This window comes from Equus przewalskii, chromosome 10, assembly GCF_037783145.1.
Source record: "Equus przewalskii isolate Varuska chromosome 10, EquPr2, whole genome shotgun sequence".
Classification (NCBI taxonomy): Eukaryota; Metazoa; Chordata; class Mammalia; order Perissodactyla; family Equidae; genus Equus; species Equus przewalskii.
In genome coordinates, this window is record NC_091840.1 from 4,670,910 (window position 1) to 4,688,323 (window position 17,414).

The 17,414-nt window shown below is 50.0% G+C and overlaps 1 long non-coding RNA gene across 2 annotated transcripts; it reads left to right on the top strand.

Moving 5' to 3' along the window:
- The first annotated feature begins 14,548 nt into the window (after positions 1-14,548).
- On the top strand, positions 14,549-15,480 carry LOC139073820 (uncharacterized). 2 transcript variants are annotated; one of them, XR_011522867.1, is made up of 3 exons: positions 14,549-14,627; positions 14,999-15,191; positions 15,346-15,480. It is a non-coding gene; the product is annotated as an uncharacterized lncRNA (long non-coding RNA). The 2 variants fall into 2 exon arrangements; XR_011522866.1 differs by lacking the exon at positions 14,549-14,627 and having other exon boundaries at positions 14,885-15,191.
- Positions 15,481-17,414: the final 1,934 nt, after the last annotated feature.

Consider the following 17,414-nt stretch of genomic DNA (forward strand, 5'->3'; position numbering starts at 1 on the left):
AATTTACGATGGGTTTATTGGGGTGTAATTCCAATATTTTAACCCCACTTTTTGTTGTGTATTCCTTTTGTCTTATATAGTCAGAATTCACTTATTTTTGCCAACATATTTACCCTTTCTAGTGCTTTTCCTGATTCCCTGATTTTTGTGTGCATTTTCATCTGGGATTATATCCTTTTGTTTAAGAATCTCCTCTTTATGTAACTTTTACTGTGAATTTGTTGGCAATAAACTCTTTTGGTTTTTTTGGGGAGGGGGGGTTATCTGACAATGTCTTTCTCTTACCCTCACTTTTATTTCTAGTTTATTCTAACAAAAAAAAGTGTTTACTACATCTCACTTAATGAATAAAGTAAAAATACAAAATTGCATAACGCCACTGTAAAAGTATGCAAAAAGACCATAGGGAAGAAAAAGTACTCAACGTTAGTTAACTCTGAGTTATGGGGTCATGGGTATTTTCAACTTTCTATTCTTTACATTTTTCTGTGCTTTCTGTGTTTCTTATAGTAAATGTTTCCTTCTGGTAATTGCAAGAACACTTCAGGTATTTAATAAAGATGTAAGAGTCGTTGCTCGGAGAAAAGGCAGGAACGTCAGGAAATGGTGACCTTACATCTGAGGCTTCCTAATGCTTCAAAAAAATTATTTGTGACCTACTGTGGGTTTGGCACTAAAATTTGCTTTTACTCTAGTACGTATTTTGTAAAAATTGTATTTTAGTTTCCATTTTATATGTAAATTATTTATTAAAGTCTAACATACATACGGAATATGCATACAGAAAATTACACATATAAATGCACAGCTTGACAAATTTTCACTAAGTGAGCATATCTCTGTATCCTGAACCCAGATCAAGAAACGGAACATACCGGCTCCCCTGAGGGCTCCCCCAAAACTCCCTCCTTTACTACCATCCTAAATATAAGCACTGTCTTGATTTCTAACATCACAGATTAGATTGCACTTTTTTTTTGTGTTGTGAGGAAGATTGGCCCTGAGCTAACATCCGTGCCAATCTCCCTCTACTTTGTATATGGGATGCCACCACAGTGTGGCTTGATGAGTGGTATGTAAGTCTGCACTCTGGATCCAAACCTGTGAACCCTGGGCTGCCAAAGCAGAGCAGGTGAGCTTAACCACTACATTACTGGGCCGGCCCCCTTGGTTGCTTTTTTTAACTTTTCGTAAATGGAATCATACAGCATGCACCATTTTGTTTCTGACTTCTTCATTCAATGTTTGAAAGATTCTCACACGTTATTACATGTAGTTGTGGTCATTTTCATTGCTGTATAGTATTTCAGTTAATAAATATGCCACAATTTATTTATCTCTTCTATTGTTTCTATTGACATTGGGTTGTTTCCAGTTTCTGATATCAGTAGTATTTACCTTTACAGTGAACATTCTTGTGCACGGCCCTTGGTGAACAAATGTGTGCATTTCCGTTGGGTCTCTTCACCCCTGCTTTTGAAGGGTGTTTTTATCTCTTATTCAGTTCTTGGTTGTTAACTGTTTTCTTCCAGAATTTTAAAGGTGTCATTGCAGTCCACATTTCTGTTGAGAAGCCAGCTGTCAGCCAAATTGTCACTCTTTTGAAGGTAATGTCTTTTTCATCCCTCTGGTTACTTTTGGAATTTTCTGGGGGTTTTTTTTGTTTTGTTTTTAGGGTTCCCTCTGCCTCACCCTATCTGAGACCCCACTCCATCACTATTTCTGGTTTTTCTCCTTTAAAGATTGGCCCTGAGCTAACATCAGTTGCCAATCTTTTTTTTTTCTTTTCTTCTTGTCCCCAAAGCCCCCCGGTACATAGTTGTATATTCTAGTTGCAGGTCCTTCTAGTTGTGGCATGTGGGACGCCGCCTCAGCATGGCCTGATGAGTGGTGCTGGGTCCTCACCCAGGATCCGAACCAGCGAAACCCTGGGCCGCTGAAGTGGAGCGAGTGAACTTAACCACTTGGCCACGGGGCTGGGCCCTTGGAATTTTCTCATTGTCTTTGGTTTTCTGTAGGTTTATTATGATATCCTAGTGACTTGGAACCACAAAGGTTTAGGGCACACGCTAGTTTATAGATGACAGGTCCTCTCACTGAGAACAGCTAGAAAAGCTGGTTAACTTGTCTTTAATGTTGAGACATTAGAGAGCTGGCAAGGCAGTGAGTAGACGAGCCGAAATCCCGGAGAGGAGGAAACTAGGGTGACAGGACGTTCTCCACTCCTCTCCCTCCCCAGGCGTGAATCAGCTGGTCTGTGCCCCACGCCTTGGAGGTTCTAAGTCACTGATGTTTGGGGTTCTTTACTGCCACAGCATACTCCAGCACGTCCTGCCTAATACAGCAGGGGTCCTCAGCGGGCAGGTGGGCTTACAAGACAGAACAGAACCGTGGATTGAGTTACAACACCAGGAGCCCCTGCAAGAACATCTGTGTCCTGAGGTTTGCCTGTCCCCGTGGAATAGTTCCAGGGCTTGTGATGGAAACATCTGTTTTCCGAGAACGGCACCGGGGCCTTCAGTGTCTTCTTTAAGATAACATTTCCCGAGAGGCTCTGCTTCTGGTTTCGGAGCCGCGCTTGCTGTCCCGCAGATTTAGGAAGCGGGCCCTGTCCACCCAGCTGGGCTTTTTCTTTAGTTGCAGTGCTCAGCCTTCTGGGGTCTGTCGCATAAACCTGATCACCTCTGATGCTTGGTGACTCTAGGGCTGGCACAATACACTTCTTTATTTTTAATTTTTAATCTTCATTTTTTTATGATTATAAAAGGAAAATACATTCATTTATAAAAAGATTTTCAGAACCACAGAAATGTATAAAGTAAAAAGTTAATGCTTTCACAATCTTCCATGCCTTGATAAGAACTGTTCATAAAATGACCTGTTTTAATTTACATCATTTGATGCATATATATGTATTTAAAAATAGGATCATACTATATATGTTGTTCTCCAAATTGCTCTTTTCATTCAGAAATATATTGCAGATGTCGTCCTGTGTTCAAGATCAATTGCATTCTTTCAAAGGCTGTGTAGTCTTCCATTGCATGGATGTGCCATCACTGATTAAGGGGACCCCTTGTCGATAGACATTCATTGGGTATGATTTAATATGAGGCAAGATTTTTTTTCTCCCCAAAGCCCCCTGGTACATAGTTGTGTATTTTGTTTTAGTTGTGGGTCCTTCTACTTGTGCTATGTGGGACGCCGCCTCAGCATGGCCGCATGAGCAGTGCCAGGTCCGCGCCCAGGATCCGAACCGGCGAAACCCTGGGCTGCCAAAAGCGGAGCACGCGACCTTAACCACTCAGCCACGGGGCCAGCCTGAGGCAAGATTTTTTAAAAACAGGAGTTATTTTGTATTTGATCTATTAGACTTCAATCAATGCTGTTGTAAACGAGACTTTAAATATCAATTTAAAAGGCAGTACAGTAAGTGGCCGCCTTGTGGAAGCTGTGCCTTTGCCCCTGCAGGAGGGAGGAACACACTGAGACAGAGGGAGCACGTTCTCACTGTGAGTGAGCGGGCCCTGCGGCCTGGGGCGACACTTCCAGTGAAATGATGCCTTCTGAAAATTGTGCGATGACCCAGAAGGGGCTGTGGTGGGGACGCAGACACCTGGTTGAAGATGAATGGGAAGAAATTGTTTCACAGAATACCTGGGTGGAAAAAAACTAATATTTCTAAATTATTGTTTCATAGAACATGTTTTGAAAAAGCTAACCAAATCAATGAAATAAATATTATGGGGGATATTTGAGTACATCAGTCTAACCCTAAAAAGTACATATTTTAATTGGTCCCCCCTCCAAAAAAACCCTTTTTGTGCCTTTTCATTTGACTCACTAGATATTTGGGTTTACCTCGTATTTGGGGATAGATGGTCAGTTGCTCACAATTTCTTTTGCTCTTACAAAGAATACTGAAATAAACATTCTTAGGGCCTGCCCCGTGGCCGAGTGGTTAAGTTCGCACACTCCGCTTCGGCGGCCCAGGGTTTCGCCGTTTCGGATCCTGGGCGTGGACCTGGCACTGCTCATCCGGCCATGCTGAGGCGGTGTTCCACATGCCACAACTAGAAGGACCCACAACTAAGAATATACAACTATGTACCGGGGAGCTTTGGGGAGAAAAAGGAAAAAAAATAAAATCTTTAAAAAAAAAAAACATTCTTAGACTTTGTACACATGAGGGTAAACCTGGAAAAGCGCTATGTCGACACGCAATGGCCACTTAAAAACTGTGTATATGTTACCAAATTGCCCTCATAAAGCTTACAGCAATTTTCACTCCCAAACGGTCTATGACAGCACCCATGGGCCACACTTTACTAAACTCAGTGTTTCTGAACATTTCTCATGGAATTGGGTTGGGCTTTTAGGGCTTAGAGAGAAGTGGAGCGACTCAGGCCCCAGGTGCTCCCTGGGGCAGGACGGAGGCTGCCAGGTGACCAGCCCCCAGGCCTGGGGACTGAGGGTTGGAGGCACAAAACCTGGGTGAGCCCAGACCTGGGGCCCGGCTCCTCTCCAACCAGCCTGTCTGGGCTGAGCTGCTTTGGAAAGAAAACCCGACCTTGGACCCTGTAAACTCTGGTGTGCTCTCAAAGTGTGACACGCAGAGGCGGGGAGCCAGGAGCCCTGTTGATGGTGGAGGACGGAGAGGGGGGCTGCTATTCCTCAGGCTCAGACCGCAGCTCAGACTGTAAAGAAAGCCACTCAGGCTGCAGTGAGAAACTCCTGTGACACCTAAGTTCACGCGGGCTCTTAGGGCGAAACAGCCGGGCGGCAGTCTTAACTGTGTGGAAAGAAGCAGTCCCCACAGGTGGCCTGGGACCCCAGAAATTCTCCTGGAAGGGGTGTCACAGGGTGGCCTGGTCCCTGTAGACCTGGGAAACCTCCATTGTCACCTCCAGGGACACTTCATGGCCTCACGGCCCAGCTGGTCAAGAAAGCGGCGTGGGTTCCCCATCTCCATTATCTCCCCAAGGTGGTGAAGCAGCAGCTGGGGGAGGGGTGTGTCCTGGTCAGCGTGTGGAGTGAGCCTTAAGGCTGGGAGTGCAGGGGCCACACCCGCTGGCCAGGGCTGCCGGGGGCAGCAGGTACCATGAAAATTTCCAACAGGCAAGTTGCAGAGCGGACGTGTGAAATTCATGCATCTACAATTCACGTCGAAGATAAACAGGTGAAAGAAATGTGTGTGCACGTGCCCTTGTGTGTGTGCGTACATGTTCCACGCATGTGTGTCGTGTGGGGGTTGTGTGTGCTCCATGTGACCCATTTTACTGAGTGTCTTCTCTACAACGTGCTGTTACAGGCATGGAAATACACATCTAAATAAAAGAGTCTTTGCCCTCCAGCAGTGCATGGTGGGGTAGAGGTTGGAGAGTGTATCGGTAATAAACCATCTACAAATTTAGTGGCTTAAAACTACATTTACTGTTTCTCGGTTTTCCGTGGGTCAACTGGGCGGTTCTTTTCTGGCCAGTTTGGCGGATATGCATGGTCAGCCGGTGGCTCGGCTGAGGCTGGGGGCTCCAGGATGGCCTCACTCACATCCTGGCAGGTGGCAGGCTTGTTGGTCTAGGGATCCCAGCCGAGATGGCCCGTCTCTGCTCCACATGGCCTCTCACGCTCCAGGAGAGGAACCCAGGTGTCTGCACCTGCTGGTCTCAGGGTTCCAAAGTGCACAAGCACCTTCCACACCTCTGCTGTTCACGTCTGCTGCGCTCTCGCTGGCAAAGCCGCTTGCGTGGCTGAACTCAGAATCAGCAACGGAGGGCACGCACGCAGGCAGACGTGAACAAGTTGGGGCCATGATTACAACAATCTACCCGGGAGGGGCAAGAAGATGGAACCTATTTTGGTAGGCAGTGTCATAAAAGAAAAACTCTAACAGTCCACCATCTTAATAAAAAAAAAAATAAGTGTTACTTAACTCCAAGTCAGCTCAGGGGTGGCCAGTTTGGGAACTGACCACCTCTTTCTGGTTCAACGCCTCCCACATGGGAAGAACCTTTTGTGCTCAAGGTTTAATCACGGGCGTTGCTCCCCCTTCCCCTGCCCACAGCACAGGGCTCGGCTGCAGGATAACTAGCTGCCTATGGATCAGTGTGGCTGTGACAGCGCTCATAAACGGTGTGCGTGTGTGGTGGTGTCGGGGGTACCAAGTGCACTTGGATCTCGGGCCGGGGCATTTCCCGTGTGATGTGGCTCGCTGCGAACGGCTCCCTTTAAGCTCTTTCCGGTGCGTCTGGACGCATCGAGGAGCAGTTGGTTGTTTAGTCCCTGCCATGACCGAGAGCCCTGGGCACCAGGCATCCCAGCTGTCCTGCTCTCTGGACACAGAGGAGAACAAAGAGGGGCAGCCCACTCCGACCTGATGCCCGCACGCTCTCACTCCTGCCCATTCAGGGCTGGAGGGTCCCAGGGTGCTGGGCGTAGGGGCACTGGCCCTAACGCTGCCCCTGGTTCGAGGCTGGGGGGATGCTGGCCATCTGTCCCAGACCTGTCACATTCTCGCTTCAGAGTTGCTCAGCACCCCACCTCACCCCAGATCCCCTTCCGAATGGCTCACTCCACATTGACCACAGCCGGGTGGATGATTTCCAGGGAGGCTGCGTGTTTGGGGAGGAGACACCTCAGGGAGGAGGGGGTAGTGGCCGCTGCAGAGGGGCTTCATGCTCGGTGAGGGAGGGCCAGTCCCTCGTTTCCAGCCACAGCAAGACAGATCTCCCCGGGGGCCTAACAGGGACTCGTCAGAATCTTATTTCTGAGCACAGACCCACCTCCTTTCCCCCCCACCTCCTCTGCATGCCCCTTCCTGCCGGCTCTGCACCCCAGAGGGGCGTGAGAGATGACCCAGTGGGTCGCCTGGAATAAAGTAAGTCATCGGGAAAGAACCTTGATTCATTGGAGGGCCTCAGCTGCCAAGAAAACCCTCTTGAAGCTTCCTTTCCCTCAGCCGCTGCTTCCCAGGGTCAGGGAATTACTTACAGTTTTTTTTTTTTTTTTTAAATATAAACATTCCTTTATTTACATTTTAAAGTCGGAATTATCCTGGGAATTTGGGACTTTAAATAATGGATATGTTGATAAATTTTCTATAGAAACATTTAAAAGCTGTCTAAATTAATATTAGAATCCATTAAACAATCTGCAAAATAATAAAGTAGAATTTGAGAGAAATATCCAAGAATGTAAAATCATATATGCATTAAGAAGAACGTGTTATTCATTTTAAAGAAATCTTTATGATATTTCCAACTCTCAGTTTTTTTTTTTTTTAATTAATGTTATGATAGATTACAACCTCGTGAGATTTCAGTTGTTCATTTTTGTTAGTCATGTTGTGGGTACACCACTTCCCCCTCTGTGCCCTCCCCCCACCCCCCCTTTTCCCTGGTAACCACCAATCAGATCTCCTTATCAATATACTAACTTCCACCTATGAGTGGAGTCATATAGAGTTCGTCTTTCTCTGACTGGCTTATTTCGCTTAACATAATACCCTCGAGGTCCATCCACGTTGTTGTGAATGGGCCAATTTTGTCTTTTTTTATGGCTGAGTAGTATTCCATTGTGTATATATACCACATCTTCTTTATCCAATCATCAGTTTCTGGGCATGTAGGCTGGTTCCACGTCTTGGCTATTGTAAATAATGCTGCAATGAACATAGGGGTGCAACGGACTCTTGAGATTTCTGATATCAGGTTCTTAGGATAGATACCCAGTAATGGGATGGCTGGATCATAGGGTATTTCTATTTTTAACTTTTTGAGAAATCTCCATACTGTTTTCCATAGTGGCTGTACCAGTTTGCATTCCCACCAACAGTGTATGAGGGTTCCTTTTTCTCCACATCCTCTCCAACATTTGTCACTCTTGGTTTTGGATGTTTTTGCCAATCTAACGGGTGTAAGGTGATATCTTAGTGTAGTTTTGATTTGCATTTCCCTGATGATTAGCGATGATGAACATTTTTTCATGTGTCTATTGGCCATATTCATATCTTCTTTTGAGAAATGTCTGTTCATGTCCTCTGCCCATTTTTTGATCGGGTTGTTTGTTTTTTTGTTGCTAATCAGTGTGAGTTCTTTGTATATTATGGAGATTAACCCTTTGTCAGATAAGTGGCTTGTAAATATTTTTTCCCAATTAGTGTGCTGTTTTTTTGTTTCAATCCTGTTTTCCCTTGCCTTGAAGAAGCTCTTTAGTCTGATGAAGTCCCATTTGTTTATTCTTTCTATTGTTTCCCTCAACTGAGGAGTTACAGTGTCCGAAAAGATTCTTTTGAAACTGATGTCAAAGAGTGTACTGCCTATATTCTCTTCCAAAAGACTTATTGTCTCAGGCCTAATCTTTAGGTCTTTGATCCATTTTGAGTTTATTTTGGTGTGTGGTGAAAAAGAATGGTCAATTTTCAATCTTTTGCATGTGGCTGTCCAGTTTTCCCAGCACCATTTGTTGAAGAGACTTTCTTTTCTCCATTGTAGGCCCTCTGCTCCTTTGTTGAAGATTAGCTGTCCATAGATGTGTGGTTTTATCTCTGGGCTTTCAATTCTGTTCCATTGATCTGTGGACCTGTTTTTGTACCAGTACCATGCTGTTTTGATCACTGGACTTACTTGCAGTTTTGCTTCTCACCCGACCATCCTTGACTCGAGGCTGAGGCGCCCAAGAAGGAGAGGACCGAAGACCCAGGCGTGGAGCAAGGATGGGTGAGCACGCATCCCACATTTGGGAGAGCGGAGGGGGAGCACGAATACAGTGACAGTGACAAGCTGTGTCAATCAGTGATGACATCTGCTTGGCTGTTCTCCGGGCCAGGCCTTGGGCTTCACGCTGGCTCTCCCTTATCTTCATGTCACCCTGGAGGGGCGTCTGCTGATGCCCCCGTTTGGACAAGGAGGAAGCAGAGGTTGCCTGAGCCAGTCTCCTGTTCCAGAGTCCCATCTATTCAACGTCGAGAGATGCTGCCTCTTGGCCCTGGGGTCTGCCCTTGAAGGAAATGAAGATCAACCTCCCAGAGCATGGAGGACCACATGAGGCATTCCCAGGGCAGGGCGGGGTGGGTTTGAGGACAGCTGAGGTATCAGAAAGGGAGGGGTGAGAATAGGTCTGTCTGGCTCATCGTGGGTGAGACTGGAGCCCCGTGGGTTGCTTCAGAAGCCCGCTCTCCACTGGTGGGAGGTGGTGAAGGGCCCAGGGAGAGTGGGCATATCCGGGCATGTTGGGGAGGCTTCCACCACCTCCCAGGGGCTGGCAGGAGCACGTAGGTGGTGGGACACAAAAGACCATGAACAAGAACGAGATCGTGACCTTTCACAAGGTAATACGTCAAACAGCAGAGCAGGGGGAGCGCTCAAAGAAATGGTACAAAGGTTTCTTAACAACTATGGCGTCACGCCCTGAAGACGTGGCCAACAGCTCTCGGAGCCCTCCGTTCCGTCTGGACCCCTCCTTTCTGCCCTTCTGCAGCGGGCGCAAGCTCAGCGCTCGCTCTCGGCCCCTCAGCCTGGGCTGGTACCCTGGCCTGACTCCAAAGACCAGAAAGGCCATGCAGTGTTCTCTCTCCTTCAAGGTCCTCAGAAGCTGTGAGTCATGTGTCCGTATTTTTAGCAACACACAGGAATCTGCTGCAAGAAAAAGAACTGGAGGGGGATGCTTGCACAATTAGCGTAACAAAGGCAATTAATTTAGGTCTAACAGACTCGGCTGGAGCGGCTCAGGCAGAGCTCTTTGATCCAGAAAAGGGCTGGTGGGCAGAGCTGGAGGTGCCCCAGGGATGGGGGCACCCCAACACTTTCCCTGGGCAGCAAAGTGGAGCTGCCTCTCCAGGCGGGTGCCTCGCATGGCCTGGAGCCCTGGGCCTTGTGGATGCTGGCCTGGCTCAGGACAAGCCTGCCCCACCTGGAAAGGTCAATGAGTGCGGGTTCCTCCCTGCCGAGTTCTCAGGCCCCTAAACAAGCCGCACGGCCTCCTGGGAGTCCTGCCCACTTTATCACGTGTGTCTTCACCACCACCATCATCATCATCATCATCCACGGAGAGCTTGACTCATCGAGGCCCCTTGCAGAACATGTTGCACACATTATCTCATTGGATTTATCCTTTATAAGAGCCCTGGGAAGTAGCCACTAAAATGGTCCCATTTTGCAGATGAGTAAACTGAGGACCAGAAAGATTTGGGTCTGACCTCCAAAGAGGTAATCCTGAGAGTAGGAGGAATTCCCAAGTGTTCTCTGGACCCCCTGGTCCCAGTCATGGCCTCAGCTGAGCTATGCTGAGGGGCCACCAACCAGCACAGCCAGAGAAGGAGGAACATACTTAGAGTTTGGGGCCTCCCTCCAAACCCACTCTCCTATTTTTTTCTGAAGTAGACTCTTTTTGAACAAAGGTAGAGCTTTCTTTTGAGTCTTTGCTTAATTAATGCAAATCAGGTGACAATATCTTTGAACTCTGATGAGCGGGGTCTATGCAGGGAACAGATGGGGGTGGGGTGGGGTCCTCACTTGCCTGGGGTCACCCGGCCTTCTGGAGCTTGGGGAGAGAGAACCTGGGACAGGGGCGAGGACACTCAGGCCCTGCTCCTGCCTCCGTGCTCACCAGCCGTGGGACCTTGGGCAGGGCCCAGAGTCTGCCTGTCTCCAGTCCCAGGGCTGAGGCCGGCCTGACCCGCCTGTGGAGGGAGCAGCAAACGAAACAGAGCCGGTATGGCGGCCTCGCCTCGCTCACCCTGGATCAGTGTCCTGTGGCTGCTGGAACAAATCAGCACAACCTTGGTGGCTTATAATGACAGCAGTTTATTCTCTCACAGTTATCGAGGCTTGCAGTCTGAGATCTGGCAGGGCTACCTCTTGGGGGCTCAAGGGACAATCGGTTCTTCGCCTCTTCCAGCTTCCGGTGGCTGTTGGCCTTCCTCGGCTTGTGGCTGCATCTCTCCAGTTTCTGCCTCTGTCGTCACGTGGCTTCTTCTGTCTCTCGAGTCTCCCCCTGCCTGTCTCTTATAAGGATGCTTGTGCGTGGATTCAGGTCCACTCTATAATCCAGGACGATCTCCTCATCTCAAGATCCTCAACTTCATTACATCGGCAAAGACCCTTTTTGCCAAATGAGGTCACTTTCAGAGGTTCTGGGGATTAGGACATGGGCATATCTTTTTGGGGGGGCCACCACTCAACCACGACGCATCCCCTGTTGGGAATATCCTGGGTCCCTCCCGCTCCTTGGAAAAGCGAAACTTTTGGCCTTGGCCTTCAAGATCCTCTTCAGTCTGGTTCCTGGTCCCCTCTCCAACCATCATCGACATAAACTTACAAAACAGGGATCCTATGCGTGTCGTCAGCACCGTCATCATCGTCTTTGTCGTCACCATCATTAAGGACCTCTTCCAGGAGGTGGCATTGTCCAAGAAGAGTCCTGACTTAAGAGTCACAAGCCACTCCTCGAGTCTGCACTGACTCTGGCCTCTTGGACATTTGCTCTACTGTTTCCGGGCCTCAGTTTCCCTATGTAATCATTTGATGATCCCTGTAATGAACAGGCCAAGCATCACGCACGTAAAGGAAGGGCAAACCCACGTCTGCCCCCCTTATCTTACAGGCTTGTAGAGGGGACTAAACGCAATGAGGATGGGAAAGCACTCTGGTAAATTAAAAAGTGAGATGCAAATGAGGTGCATGACAATTCTCCTCCCCCGGGATTTGGCCCCCTGGATGCTGGATGGGCCCGAGCCCCCTTTGCTCCTGGAAAGAAAAGCAGGAGGCTTCTGAGGGTTGGAATCATGCAGAGGCGGCTCCTCATATCCCCTGCTTTTCTCAGCTCGGAGCTGTTGCACCCTCTCTCTGGCAGCCCGGTACTCTGGGGAGTCTGGAGGACAACCCCCAGCACACACACATAGGGAGCAACCCTCATGCTGAGAAGCCCCAGCACAGACAGCACCAGCATCTGAGCTAGGAGGGTGCTCCCGACCCAGGCCGGACCCCCAAGGAGCAGACCACTTGGAGAGAACGGCTGTGACCCCAGAGACCCTCCCTGTTACCCCCAAACCACCAAGTCAAAATTCATTTCCTCTGTTGTTAGCAGCATTGGGCATTGCAGGAGAAGCCGCCAATTGCCCACCACGGGGCCGGGTGTGACATGAATCCCCAGAGGAGATTAGGAGGTGGGAGCTGCTGGCTGGGCATTGAAGGCCACGTCCAACGGCATCCACATCACTGTCAAGTGGGCGAGGCGTACGGAGACCCAGGCTGTTCCAGTTCGACCTTCCCCACATCCACCTGGTCGCCCCATCCTGGTGGTCTCTCCTGACAAAGCTCCCACCTCTGTCCAGCTTACACATGCAAGGTGGCAGCCCGTCCCCCACCCCATTTAGGCCTCTCAGCGTGCTGAACGCTGATCTCATGACGGTCCTATGGCACTTCTCTGAGTTTTGTTTTTTAACTCTTTATGAGTGTGGAAATAGCAAGATTAAATACATTTTTGAAAAAGTCTGAAGCACCCGTGAGCTGTCTGCCTAAGACCACCATTTCCGTCTTGGCCGCTTCCCTTCCCGCCCATCTCCATTGCACACAACTGCTTGTGGTCCCCGGCTGCCTGTTTCAGGGCCCCCAGATTTGATCGAATTGGATTTCCTCAAATGCTGCGGTGTGTTTATCACCTCCCTGCCTCCCGGACACAGAATCCTTAGCACCCAGATCTTCCGACCCACCTCCTGAATGTCACTCCCCTCCCGCCTTGTACCCTGCTCCTTCCTGCCCCGCTGGCTCGCTCTTCCTGGCACACCCCTCCCTCTGGCCAGGACCGAGGCCCCATGTCTGCCTCCCGTCTCGAGGTGCCATCCAGTCCCTCTCACCCTCTTCTGCGGTGCTTCCCCAACAATCCTAGTTCATTTCCTTGACTTTGGGATACTGACCATCTCTTACCAGGTGCTGAGAGTTAGCCTTTAATGTGTTGTATTATTTCAAAAAAAAATATATCAGAAAGGGTTATCTAGGCTGTGGCATTATGAACAACATTTTATTTTCTTCTTTACACTTATAGTTATTAAAGAAAGTTGAATCCATTTTCAGTTTTTCCAATATTTCATCATGAAGATTGTCAACAAGGCCATTTAGAGGAAGTTCTCTCTCTCAGCTCACTGGTCTGTTCAGTTGCGCAGGGTGTCGTCCTGCATGCGGCCAGGTACACCTGCTGGGCAGGTGTTGCCCAGGATGTTTGGGATGACGACTGCTGTGTGTTACCAAGGGTCCTCTCTATGATGAGATCTGTCTTTCCCCTTCCTGGGGCCCACCATGAGGACAAAGAAATAACATTTACTGAACACCTGCCATATGCAATGGACTATTCCAGGGGCAGTAAATTCTCTGGCCCCAAGTGTCATCAGACCTGCGTGGGTAGCAGACCTGTAACCATACCCAAGGCGGGCTGCTCAACAGAAGAGATGAGAGTCAAATGGAGGAGGGGACCAATTTGGCTAGGGAGGTGACCTTCTACCCGGTGGTGACATTGCAGCTGAGGCCTGGGTAGGCGCTTGCTAAGCTGAGCAGGGCTAAGAAGGAAGAAGCTTCCAGCTTGAGGAAATGGAGGTGGGAAAGGGCAAGCGCACTTCAGGTCTCTGCATGGCTCTCCTTGGTCAGAGGGCAGGAGCAGACCAGAGAAGGAGCTGGAAAGCTAAGTCCAGGTCAGATGGCAGAGGCGGTTGGGCTCCAGGGTCAGGATTTTGCATCAGATGCTCTCAAGTGGAAATGGCTGGGGGTTCCACCGCGAGGAGAAAGATCACTCTGCTGGCAGCAGCCAGGGACGGGAAAGAATGTAGGGGTGGCGGTGGGGACTGAGGAGGGGCAAGGCAGTAGCTCAGGGGAGATGGTAGAAGCCCACCTTGTCAGAAAGGTGGAGATGAGGTCAGAAAAATTCAGGAGGTAGAATGTCAAGATCATGCAGGTGCTGACAGACCCAGCGTGCTGAGGCAGGGAGAACAGAGGCCTGCGGGGTCCCCACCGCTTCAGGAAGAGCATCTTGTCGATCCAGAGGTGGGCTCAGTCCTAACACCTCCCTGCAGCTCAGTGGAGCCAAAGTCCCGCCCGCAGATTCCTGGGCTCACAGAAGACCTGGGGTGCAGCCGGGGGGGGGGGCACCGAGGGAGGGCTGGGGGCCAGGTGTCTGCTTCTGTGCACATCAAGGAGAGAACCAGACCTTTTGGGAAGGTCTCTGGTTTCGTCCAGAGGAGCGTCAGCCCTTCTCCCATCTGTCTTTCTTCCTTCACTCTCCCATTAACCTGGTGGGGGGGCCTTCCCCCGACTTTTTTTCCACTTTAGCCTCCTCTTCTGTATTGTTTTGTGTTTTTAAACCTCTGTGCCCAGCTCCCATTATGGAAAGTGCTGTTTATGTCCAGGGCCCCTTAAAAAGGCAGCTAACGGCTCCCTGGCTGCGGTCCTCTCTGCTTGTTTCCCTGGCAACCGGAGGCAGGGAAAACAGAACCTGTCAGATGGAAAATGTCAGTTACAGCGGATCTAGGGAGAGAGGAAAGGGGGGGAGTGGGGGGGAGGGAGGAGACGGAGGGAAGGGGCGGGGGAGGGGGTGGGGCAGAGCTGGCAGGACCTCGGGGCTCACCCTGCCGCCCACCCCAGGTTGGTGCCCTGGCCCAGGCGAGCCAGTGGGCAGGGAGGCTGCTTCTTGAATGAGGGGGCTGCCCCTCAGAGCAGGGGCCTCGAGCAGTGGGGAGGAGACTGCCAAACAGGATTAGCGGGCCGGTGCGGGAGGCAGCCATGCCCTGCCCGGCTGATTATCACATTGTTTCAGGGGTAATTGGTCGGCTTCGGCACGGAGCGCTGCGTCCTAGAAGCCCCTCCAGCCTCGCGCTGAAGCGCAGTCTGGGCAGCAGGAGGGGAAGGTTCGGGGAGGAAAAAGATATCAAATCTTGGCCATCCAAAGGCTCTGGAATCTGCTCCCTCCGCCCTCCCTATTGATCCCCATTCTTTGCTTTGTATCGATTGATCAGTGGCTCTGCCGAAAAGAGGAATTGCTTTTTAAAATGGCTGGGAAAGAGGTTCAGACAGAGCGTTAATACTAGTCAAATCAGGCCCCTCGGAAAGGATGGCGGGGAAGCGGAAACAATAGAAGGAGGTTGGCTGAGCAGCCTAGGATATGATGGCGGGAACAGCAATCGGTGACTGCGGCTGGACGCCAAGGAGGTGTGCGCGGGGCTCCGGAGAGCAGGGCGAGCGCGGGAGGGTGTGCGCGTGTGCGCGCTCGCGCGCGTGGGTGGGTGGTGGGCATGCGCTCTCCGCGATCTCCCGCTGTTGTCCTCAGAAGGTCCTGGAGCCTCCCCAATCTGCTGATTTCCAGGGAGAAACTCCGGCCCTCCCTGGGCCCAGTGGACCCGAGAGAGACTCGAGAGAAGACAGGCTGCCGCCCGCACTGTGTGCTTGCGTTGCTATTCGGATGGTGTTTATTTAAAATAAAATAATTTTTAAAACCCAACAACATCCTGGGAGGGGGAGGTGGCAGGCTGAAAAGGAGGAGGAGCCAGGGCTGGCTCGTTCATCCTGAGAAGCTTAAGCCCCAGGGCGAGGCATCCGGGAAAGGGGCCAAGGGTGGGGGCGGGGGTGTCGTCAAATCTCCTGCTGGGTTATCTGGGGGAGTCTCGGCGGAGGCTCCCTCTGCAAGGCTGGATCAGCCTCGCCAGGGAGGTCCTGCTTCAAGGATCTCGCTGACCTTAGGCGCCGCTGACTGGACTGACACTGCCTTTCTGGCACGAGGAGTGCAGCTCTTCCTCCAGCCCTGGCTGGGCGCAGGTGCAAGGACAACCTTAACAACACATGGCGCCTTTAATCTCCAGTCCCACGTAAAACTCCTTGCAAAGGAATCAAACAAAACATCCAAATCGAAGACAGAAAATGCAATGCAACGTCAACAAAACCAGACGCGACTGGTCTCCATTTGCTCTAAAGATGGCAGCTTGAGGCAGCAGCAGGGGGGAAGAACAGAAATCAATTATTCTCTGTCCTTTTCCGCTGCCGTCTCTCCTTCCAGTGTTACCTGGCCGGGGGCCCTGCCCCTTTCTTCCGTCTTTTTCCGGGGCTCAGGGGACTCCCCAAGGACCTCATAGTGGTGGACATCATCTGGTCGGGAACACTCTCAGCCGAGACCTGGTGGCCCTGGCCACTGAAGTGATTGTCCAGTCCGTGCTGTCCCTGAATGTCGCGGAGACAGCTGCCCTGCTAGTGACCGGATAAATCACCGCTCCACGCACCTCACTCAGAGCCCATATGGACCTTCCTGTCAGACTTGAATTACGACATTTGTCATTGTGATTGACAGTTCCCTTCCCGTGGAAGTTGGGGAACAGCCCGGCTACAATTACATCTTATATAATAAAATGAGGGAAATAAAAAAGAGGTCATTATTTCACGAATCTGGTCTCTGCCAGTTGGCTAAGGAGGTAATCTTTATTCCCACGGCTCCTGCACTATATTATTTTATTAAGAGTTAACTCTCGATTATCCACATGTGAGCCAAAGAGACGATTTTATTCCCATAGCTTTTAGGTTTTATTATTTTATTATTGTTGGGTTGGGTTTGTCCCAGGCTCCATTCTGGGCACGGAATTTTCTCAAGTGCCCCTTTTGAAGTATGTGCAGTACATGTTTATAATCTCACTATCGCTTCTTCTGGGGTGGGTGGCTATTTTTTTTCATTGTGGTAAAATACACATTACATAAAATTTATCATTTTAACTATTTTGAATACAATTCGGTGGCACAATTCCGTGGCATTTAGTGTACTCACGATGTGGTGCAAGCATCACCATTCTCCAGTTCCCAACCGTTTTCGTACCCCAAAAGGAAACCCCATAATAAGCAGTTACCGGCTCTTCCTCCCTCCCCTGGCCCCTGGAAACTGCCACTCTGCTTTCTGTCTCTACAGATGCTCCTGCTCTAGACACTCCATATAAATGGAACCGTGCCATATGTGGCCTTTTGTGTGTGGCTTCTCACTTCCCATAATGTCTTCAAGGTTTCTCCCTGTGGTAGCGTGTGTCAGAACTTTGTTCCTTTTTATGGCTGAAATAATATTCTGGTGTACGGACCACATTTTGTTCGTCCATTCAGCGGTTGATGGGCTGGTGGGTTGTTTCCATCTTTTGGCTATTGGGAGTGGTTCTGCTATGAATGTCTGCGTCCAGGTTTTTGTTTGCACACCGTTTTCAGTTCTGTTGGGTAGTATATTCCTAGGCATGGGATCGCTGGGTCTTATGACATTCTGTGTGTAACTTACTGAGGAGCCACCCAACTGTTTTCCACGGCAGCTGCACCATGTCATGTCCCCCCCCAGTAGCGTATGAGGGTTCCAACTTCTCCACATCCTCACCAACGCTTGTCAGTTGGATTTTTGGCTCCGTCAACTCTTCTTTG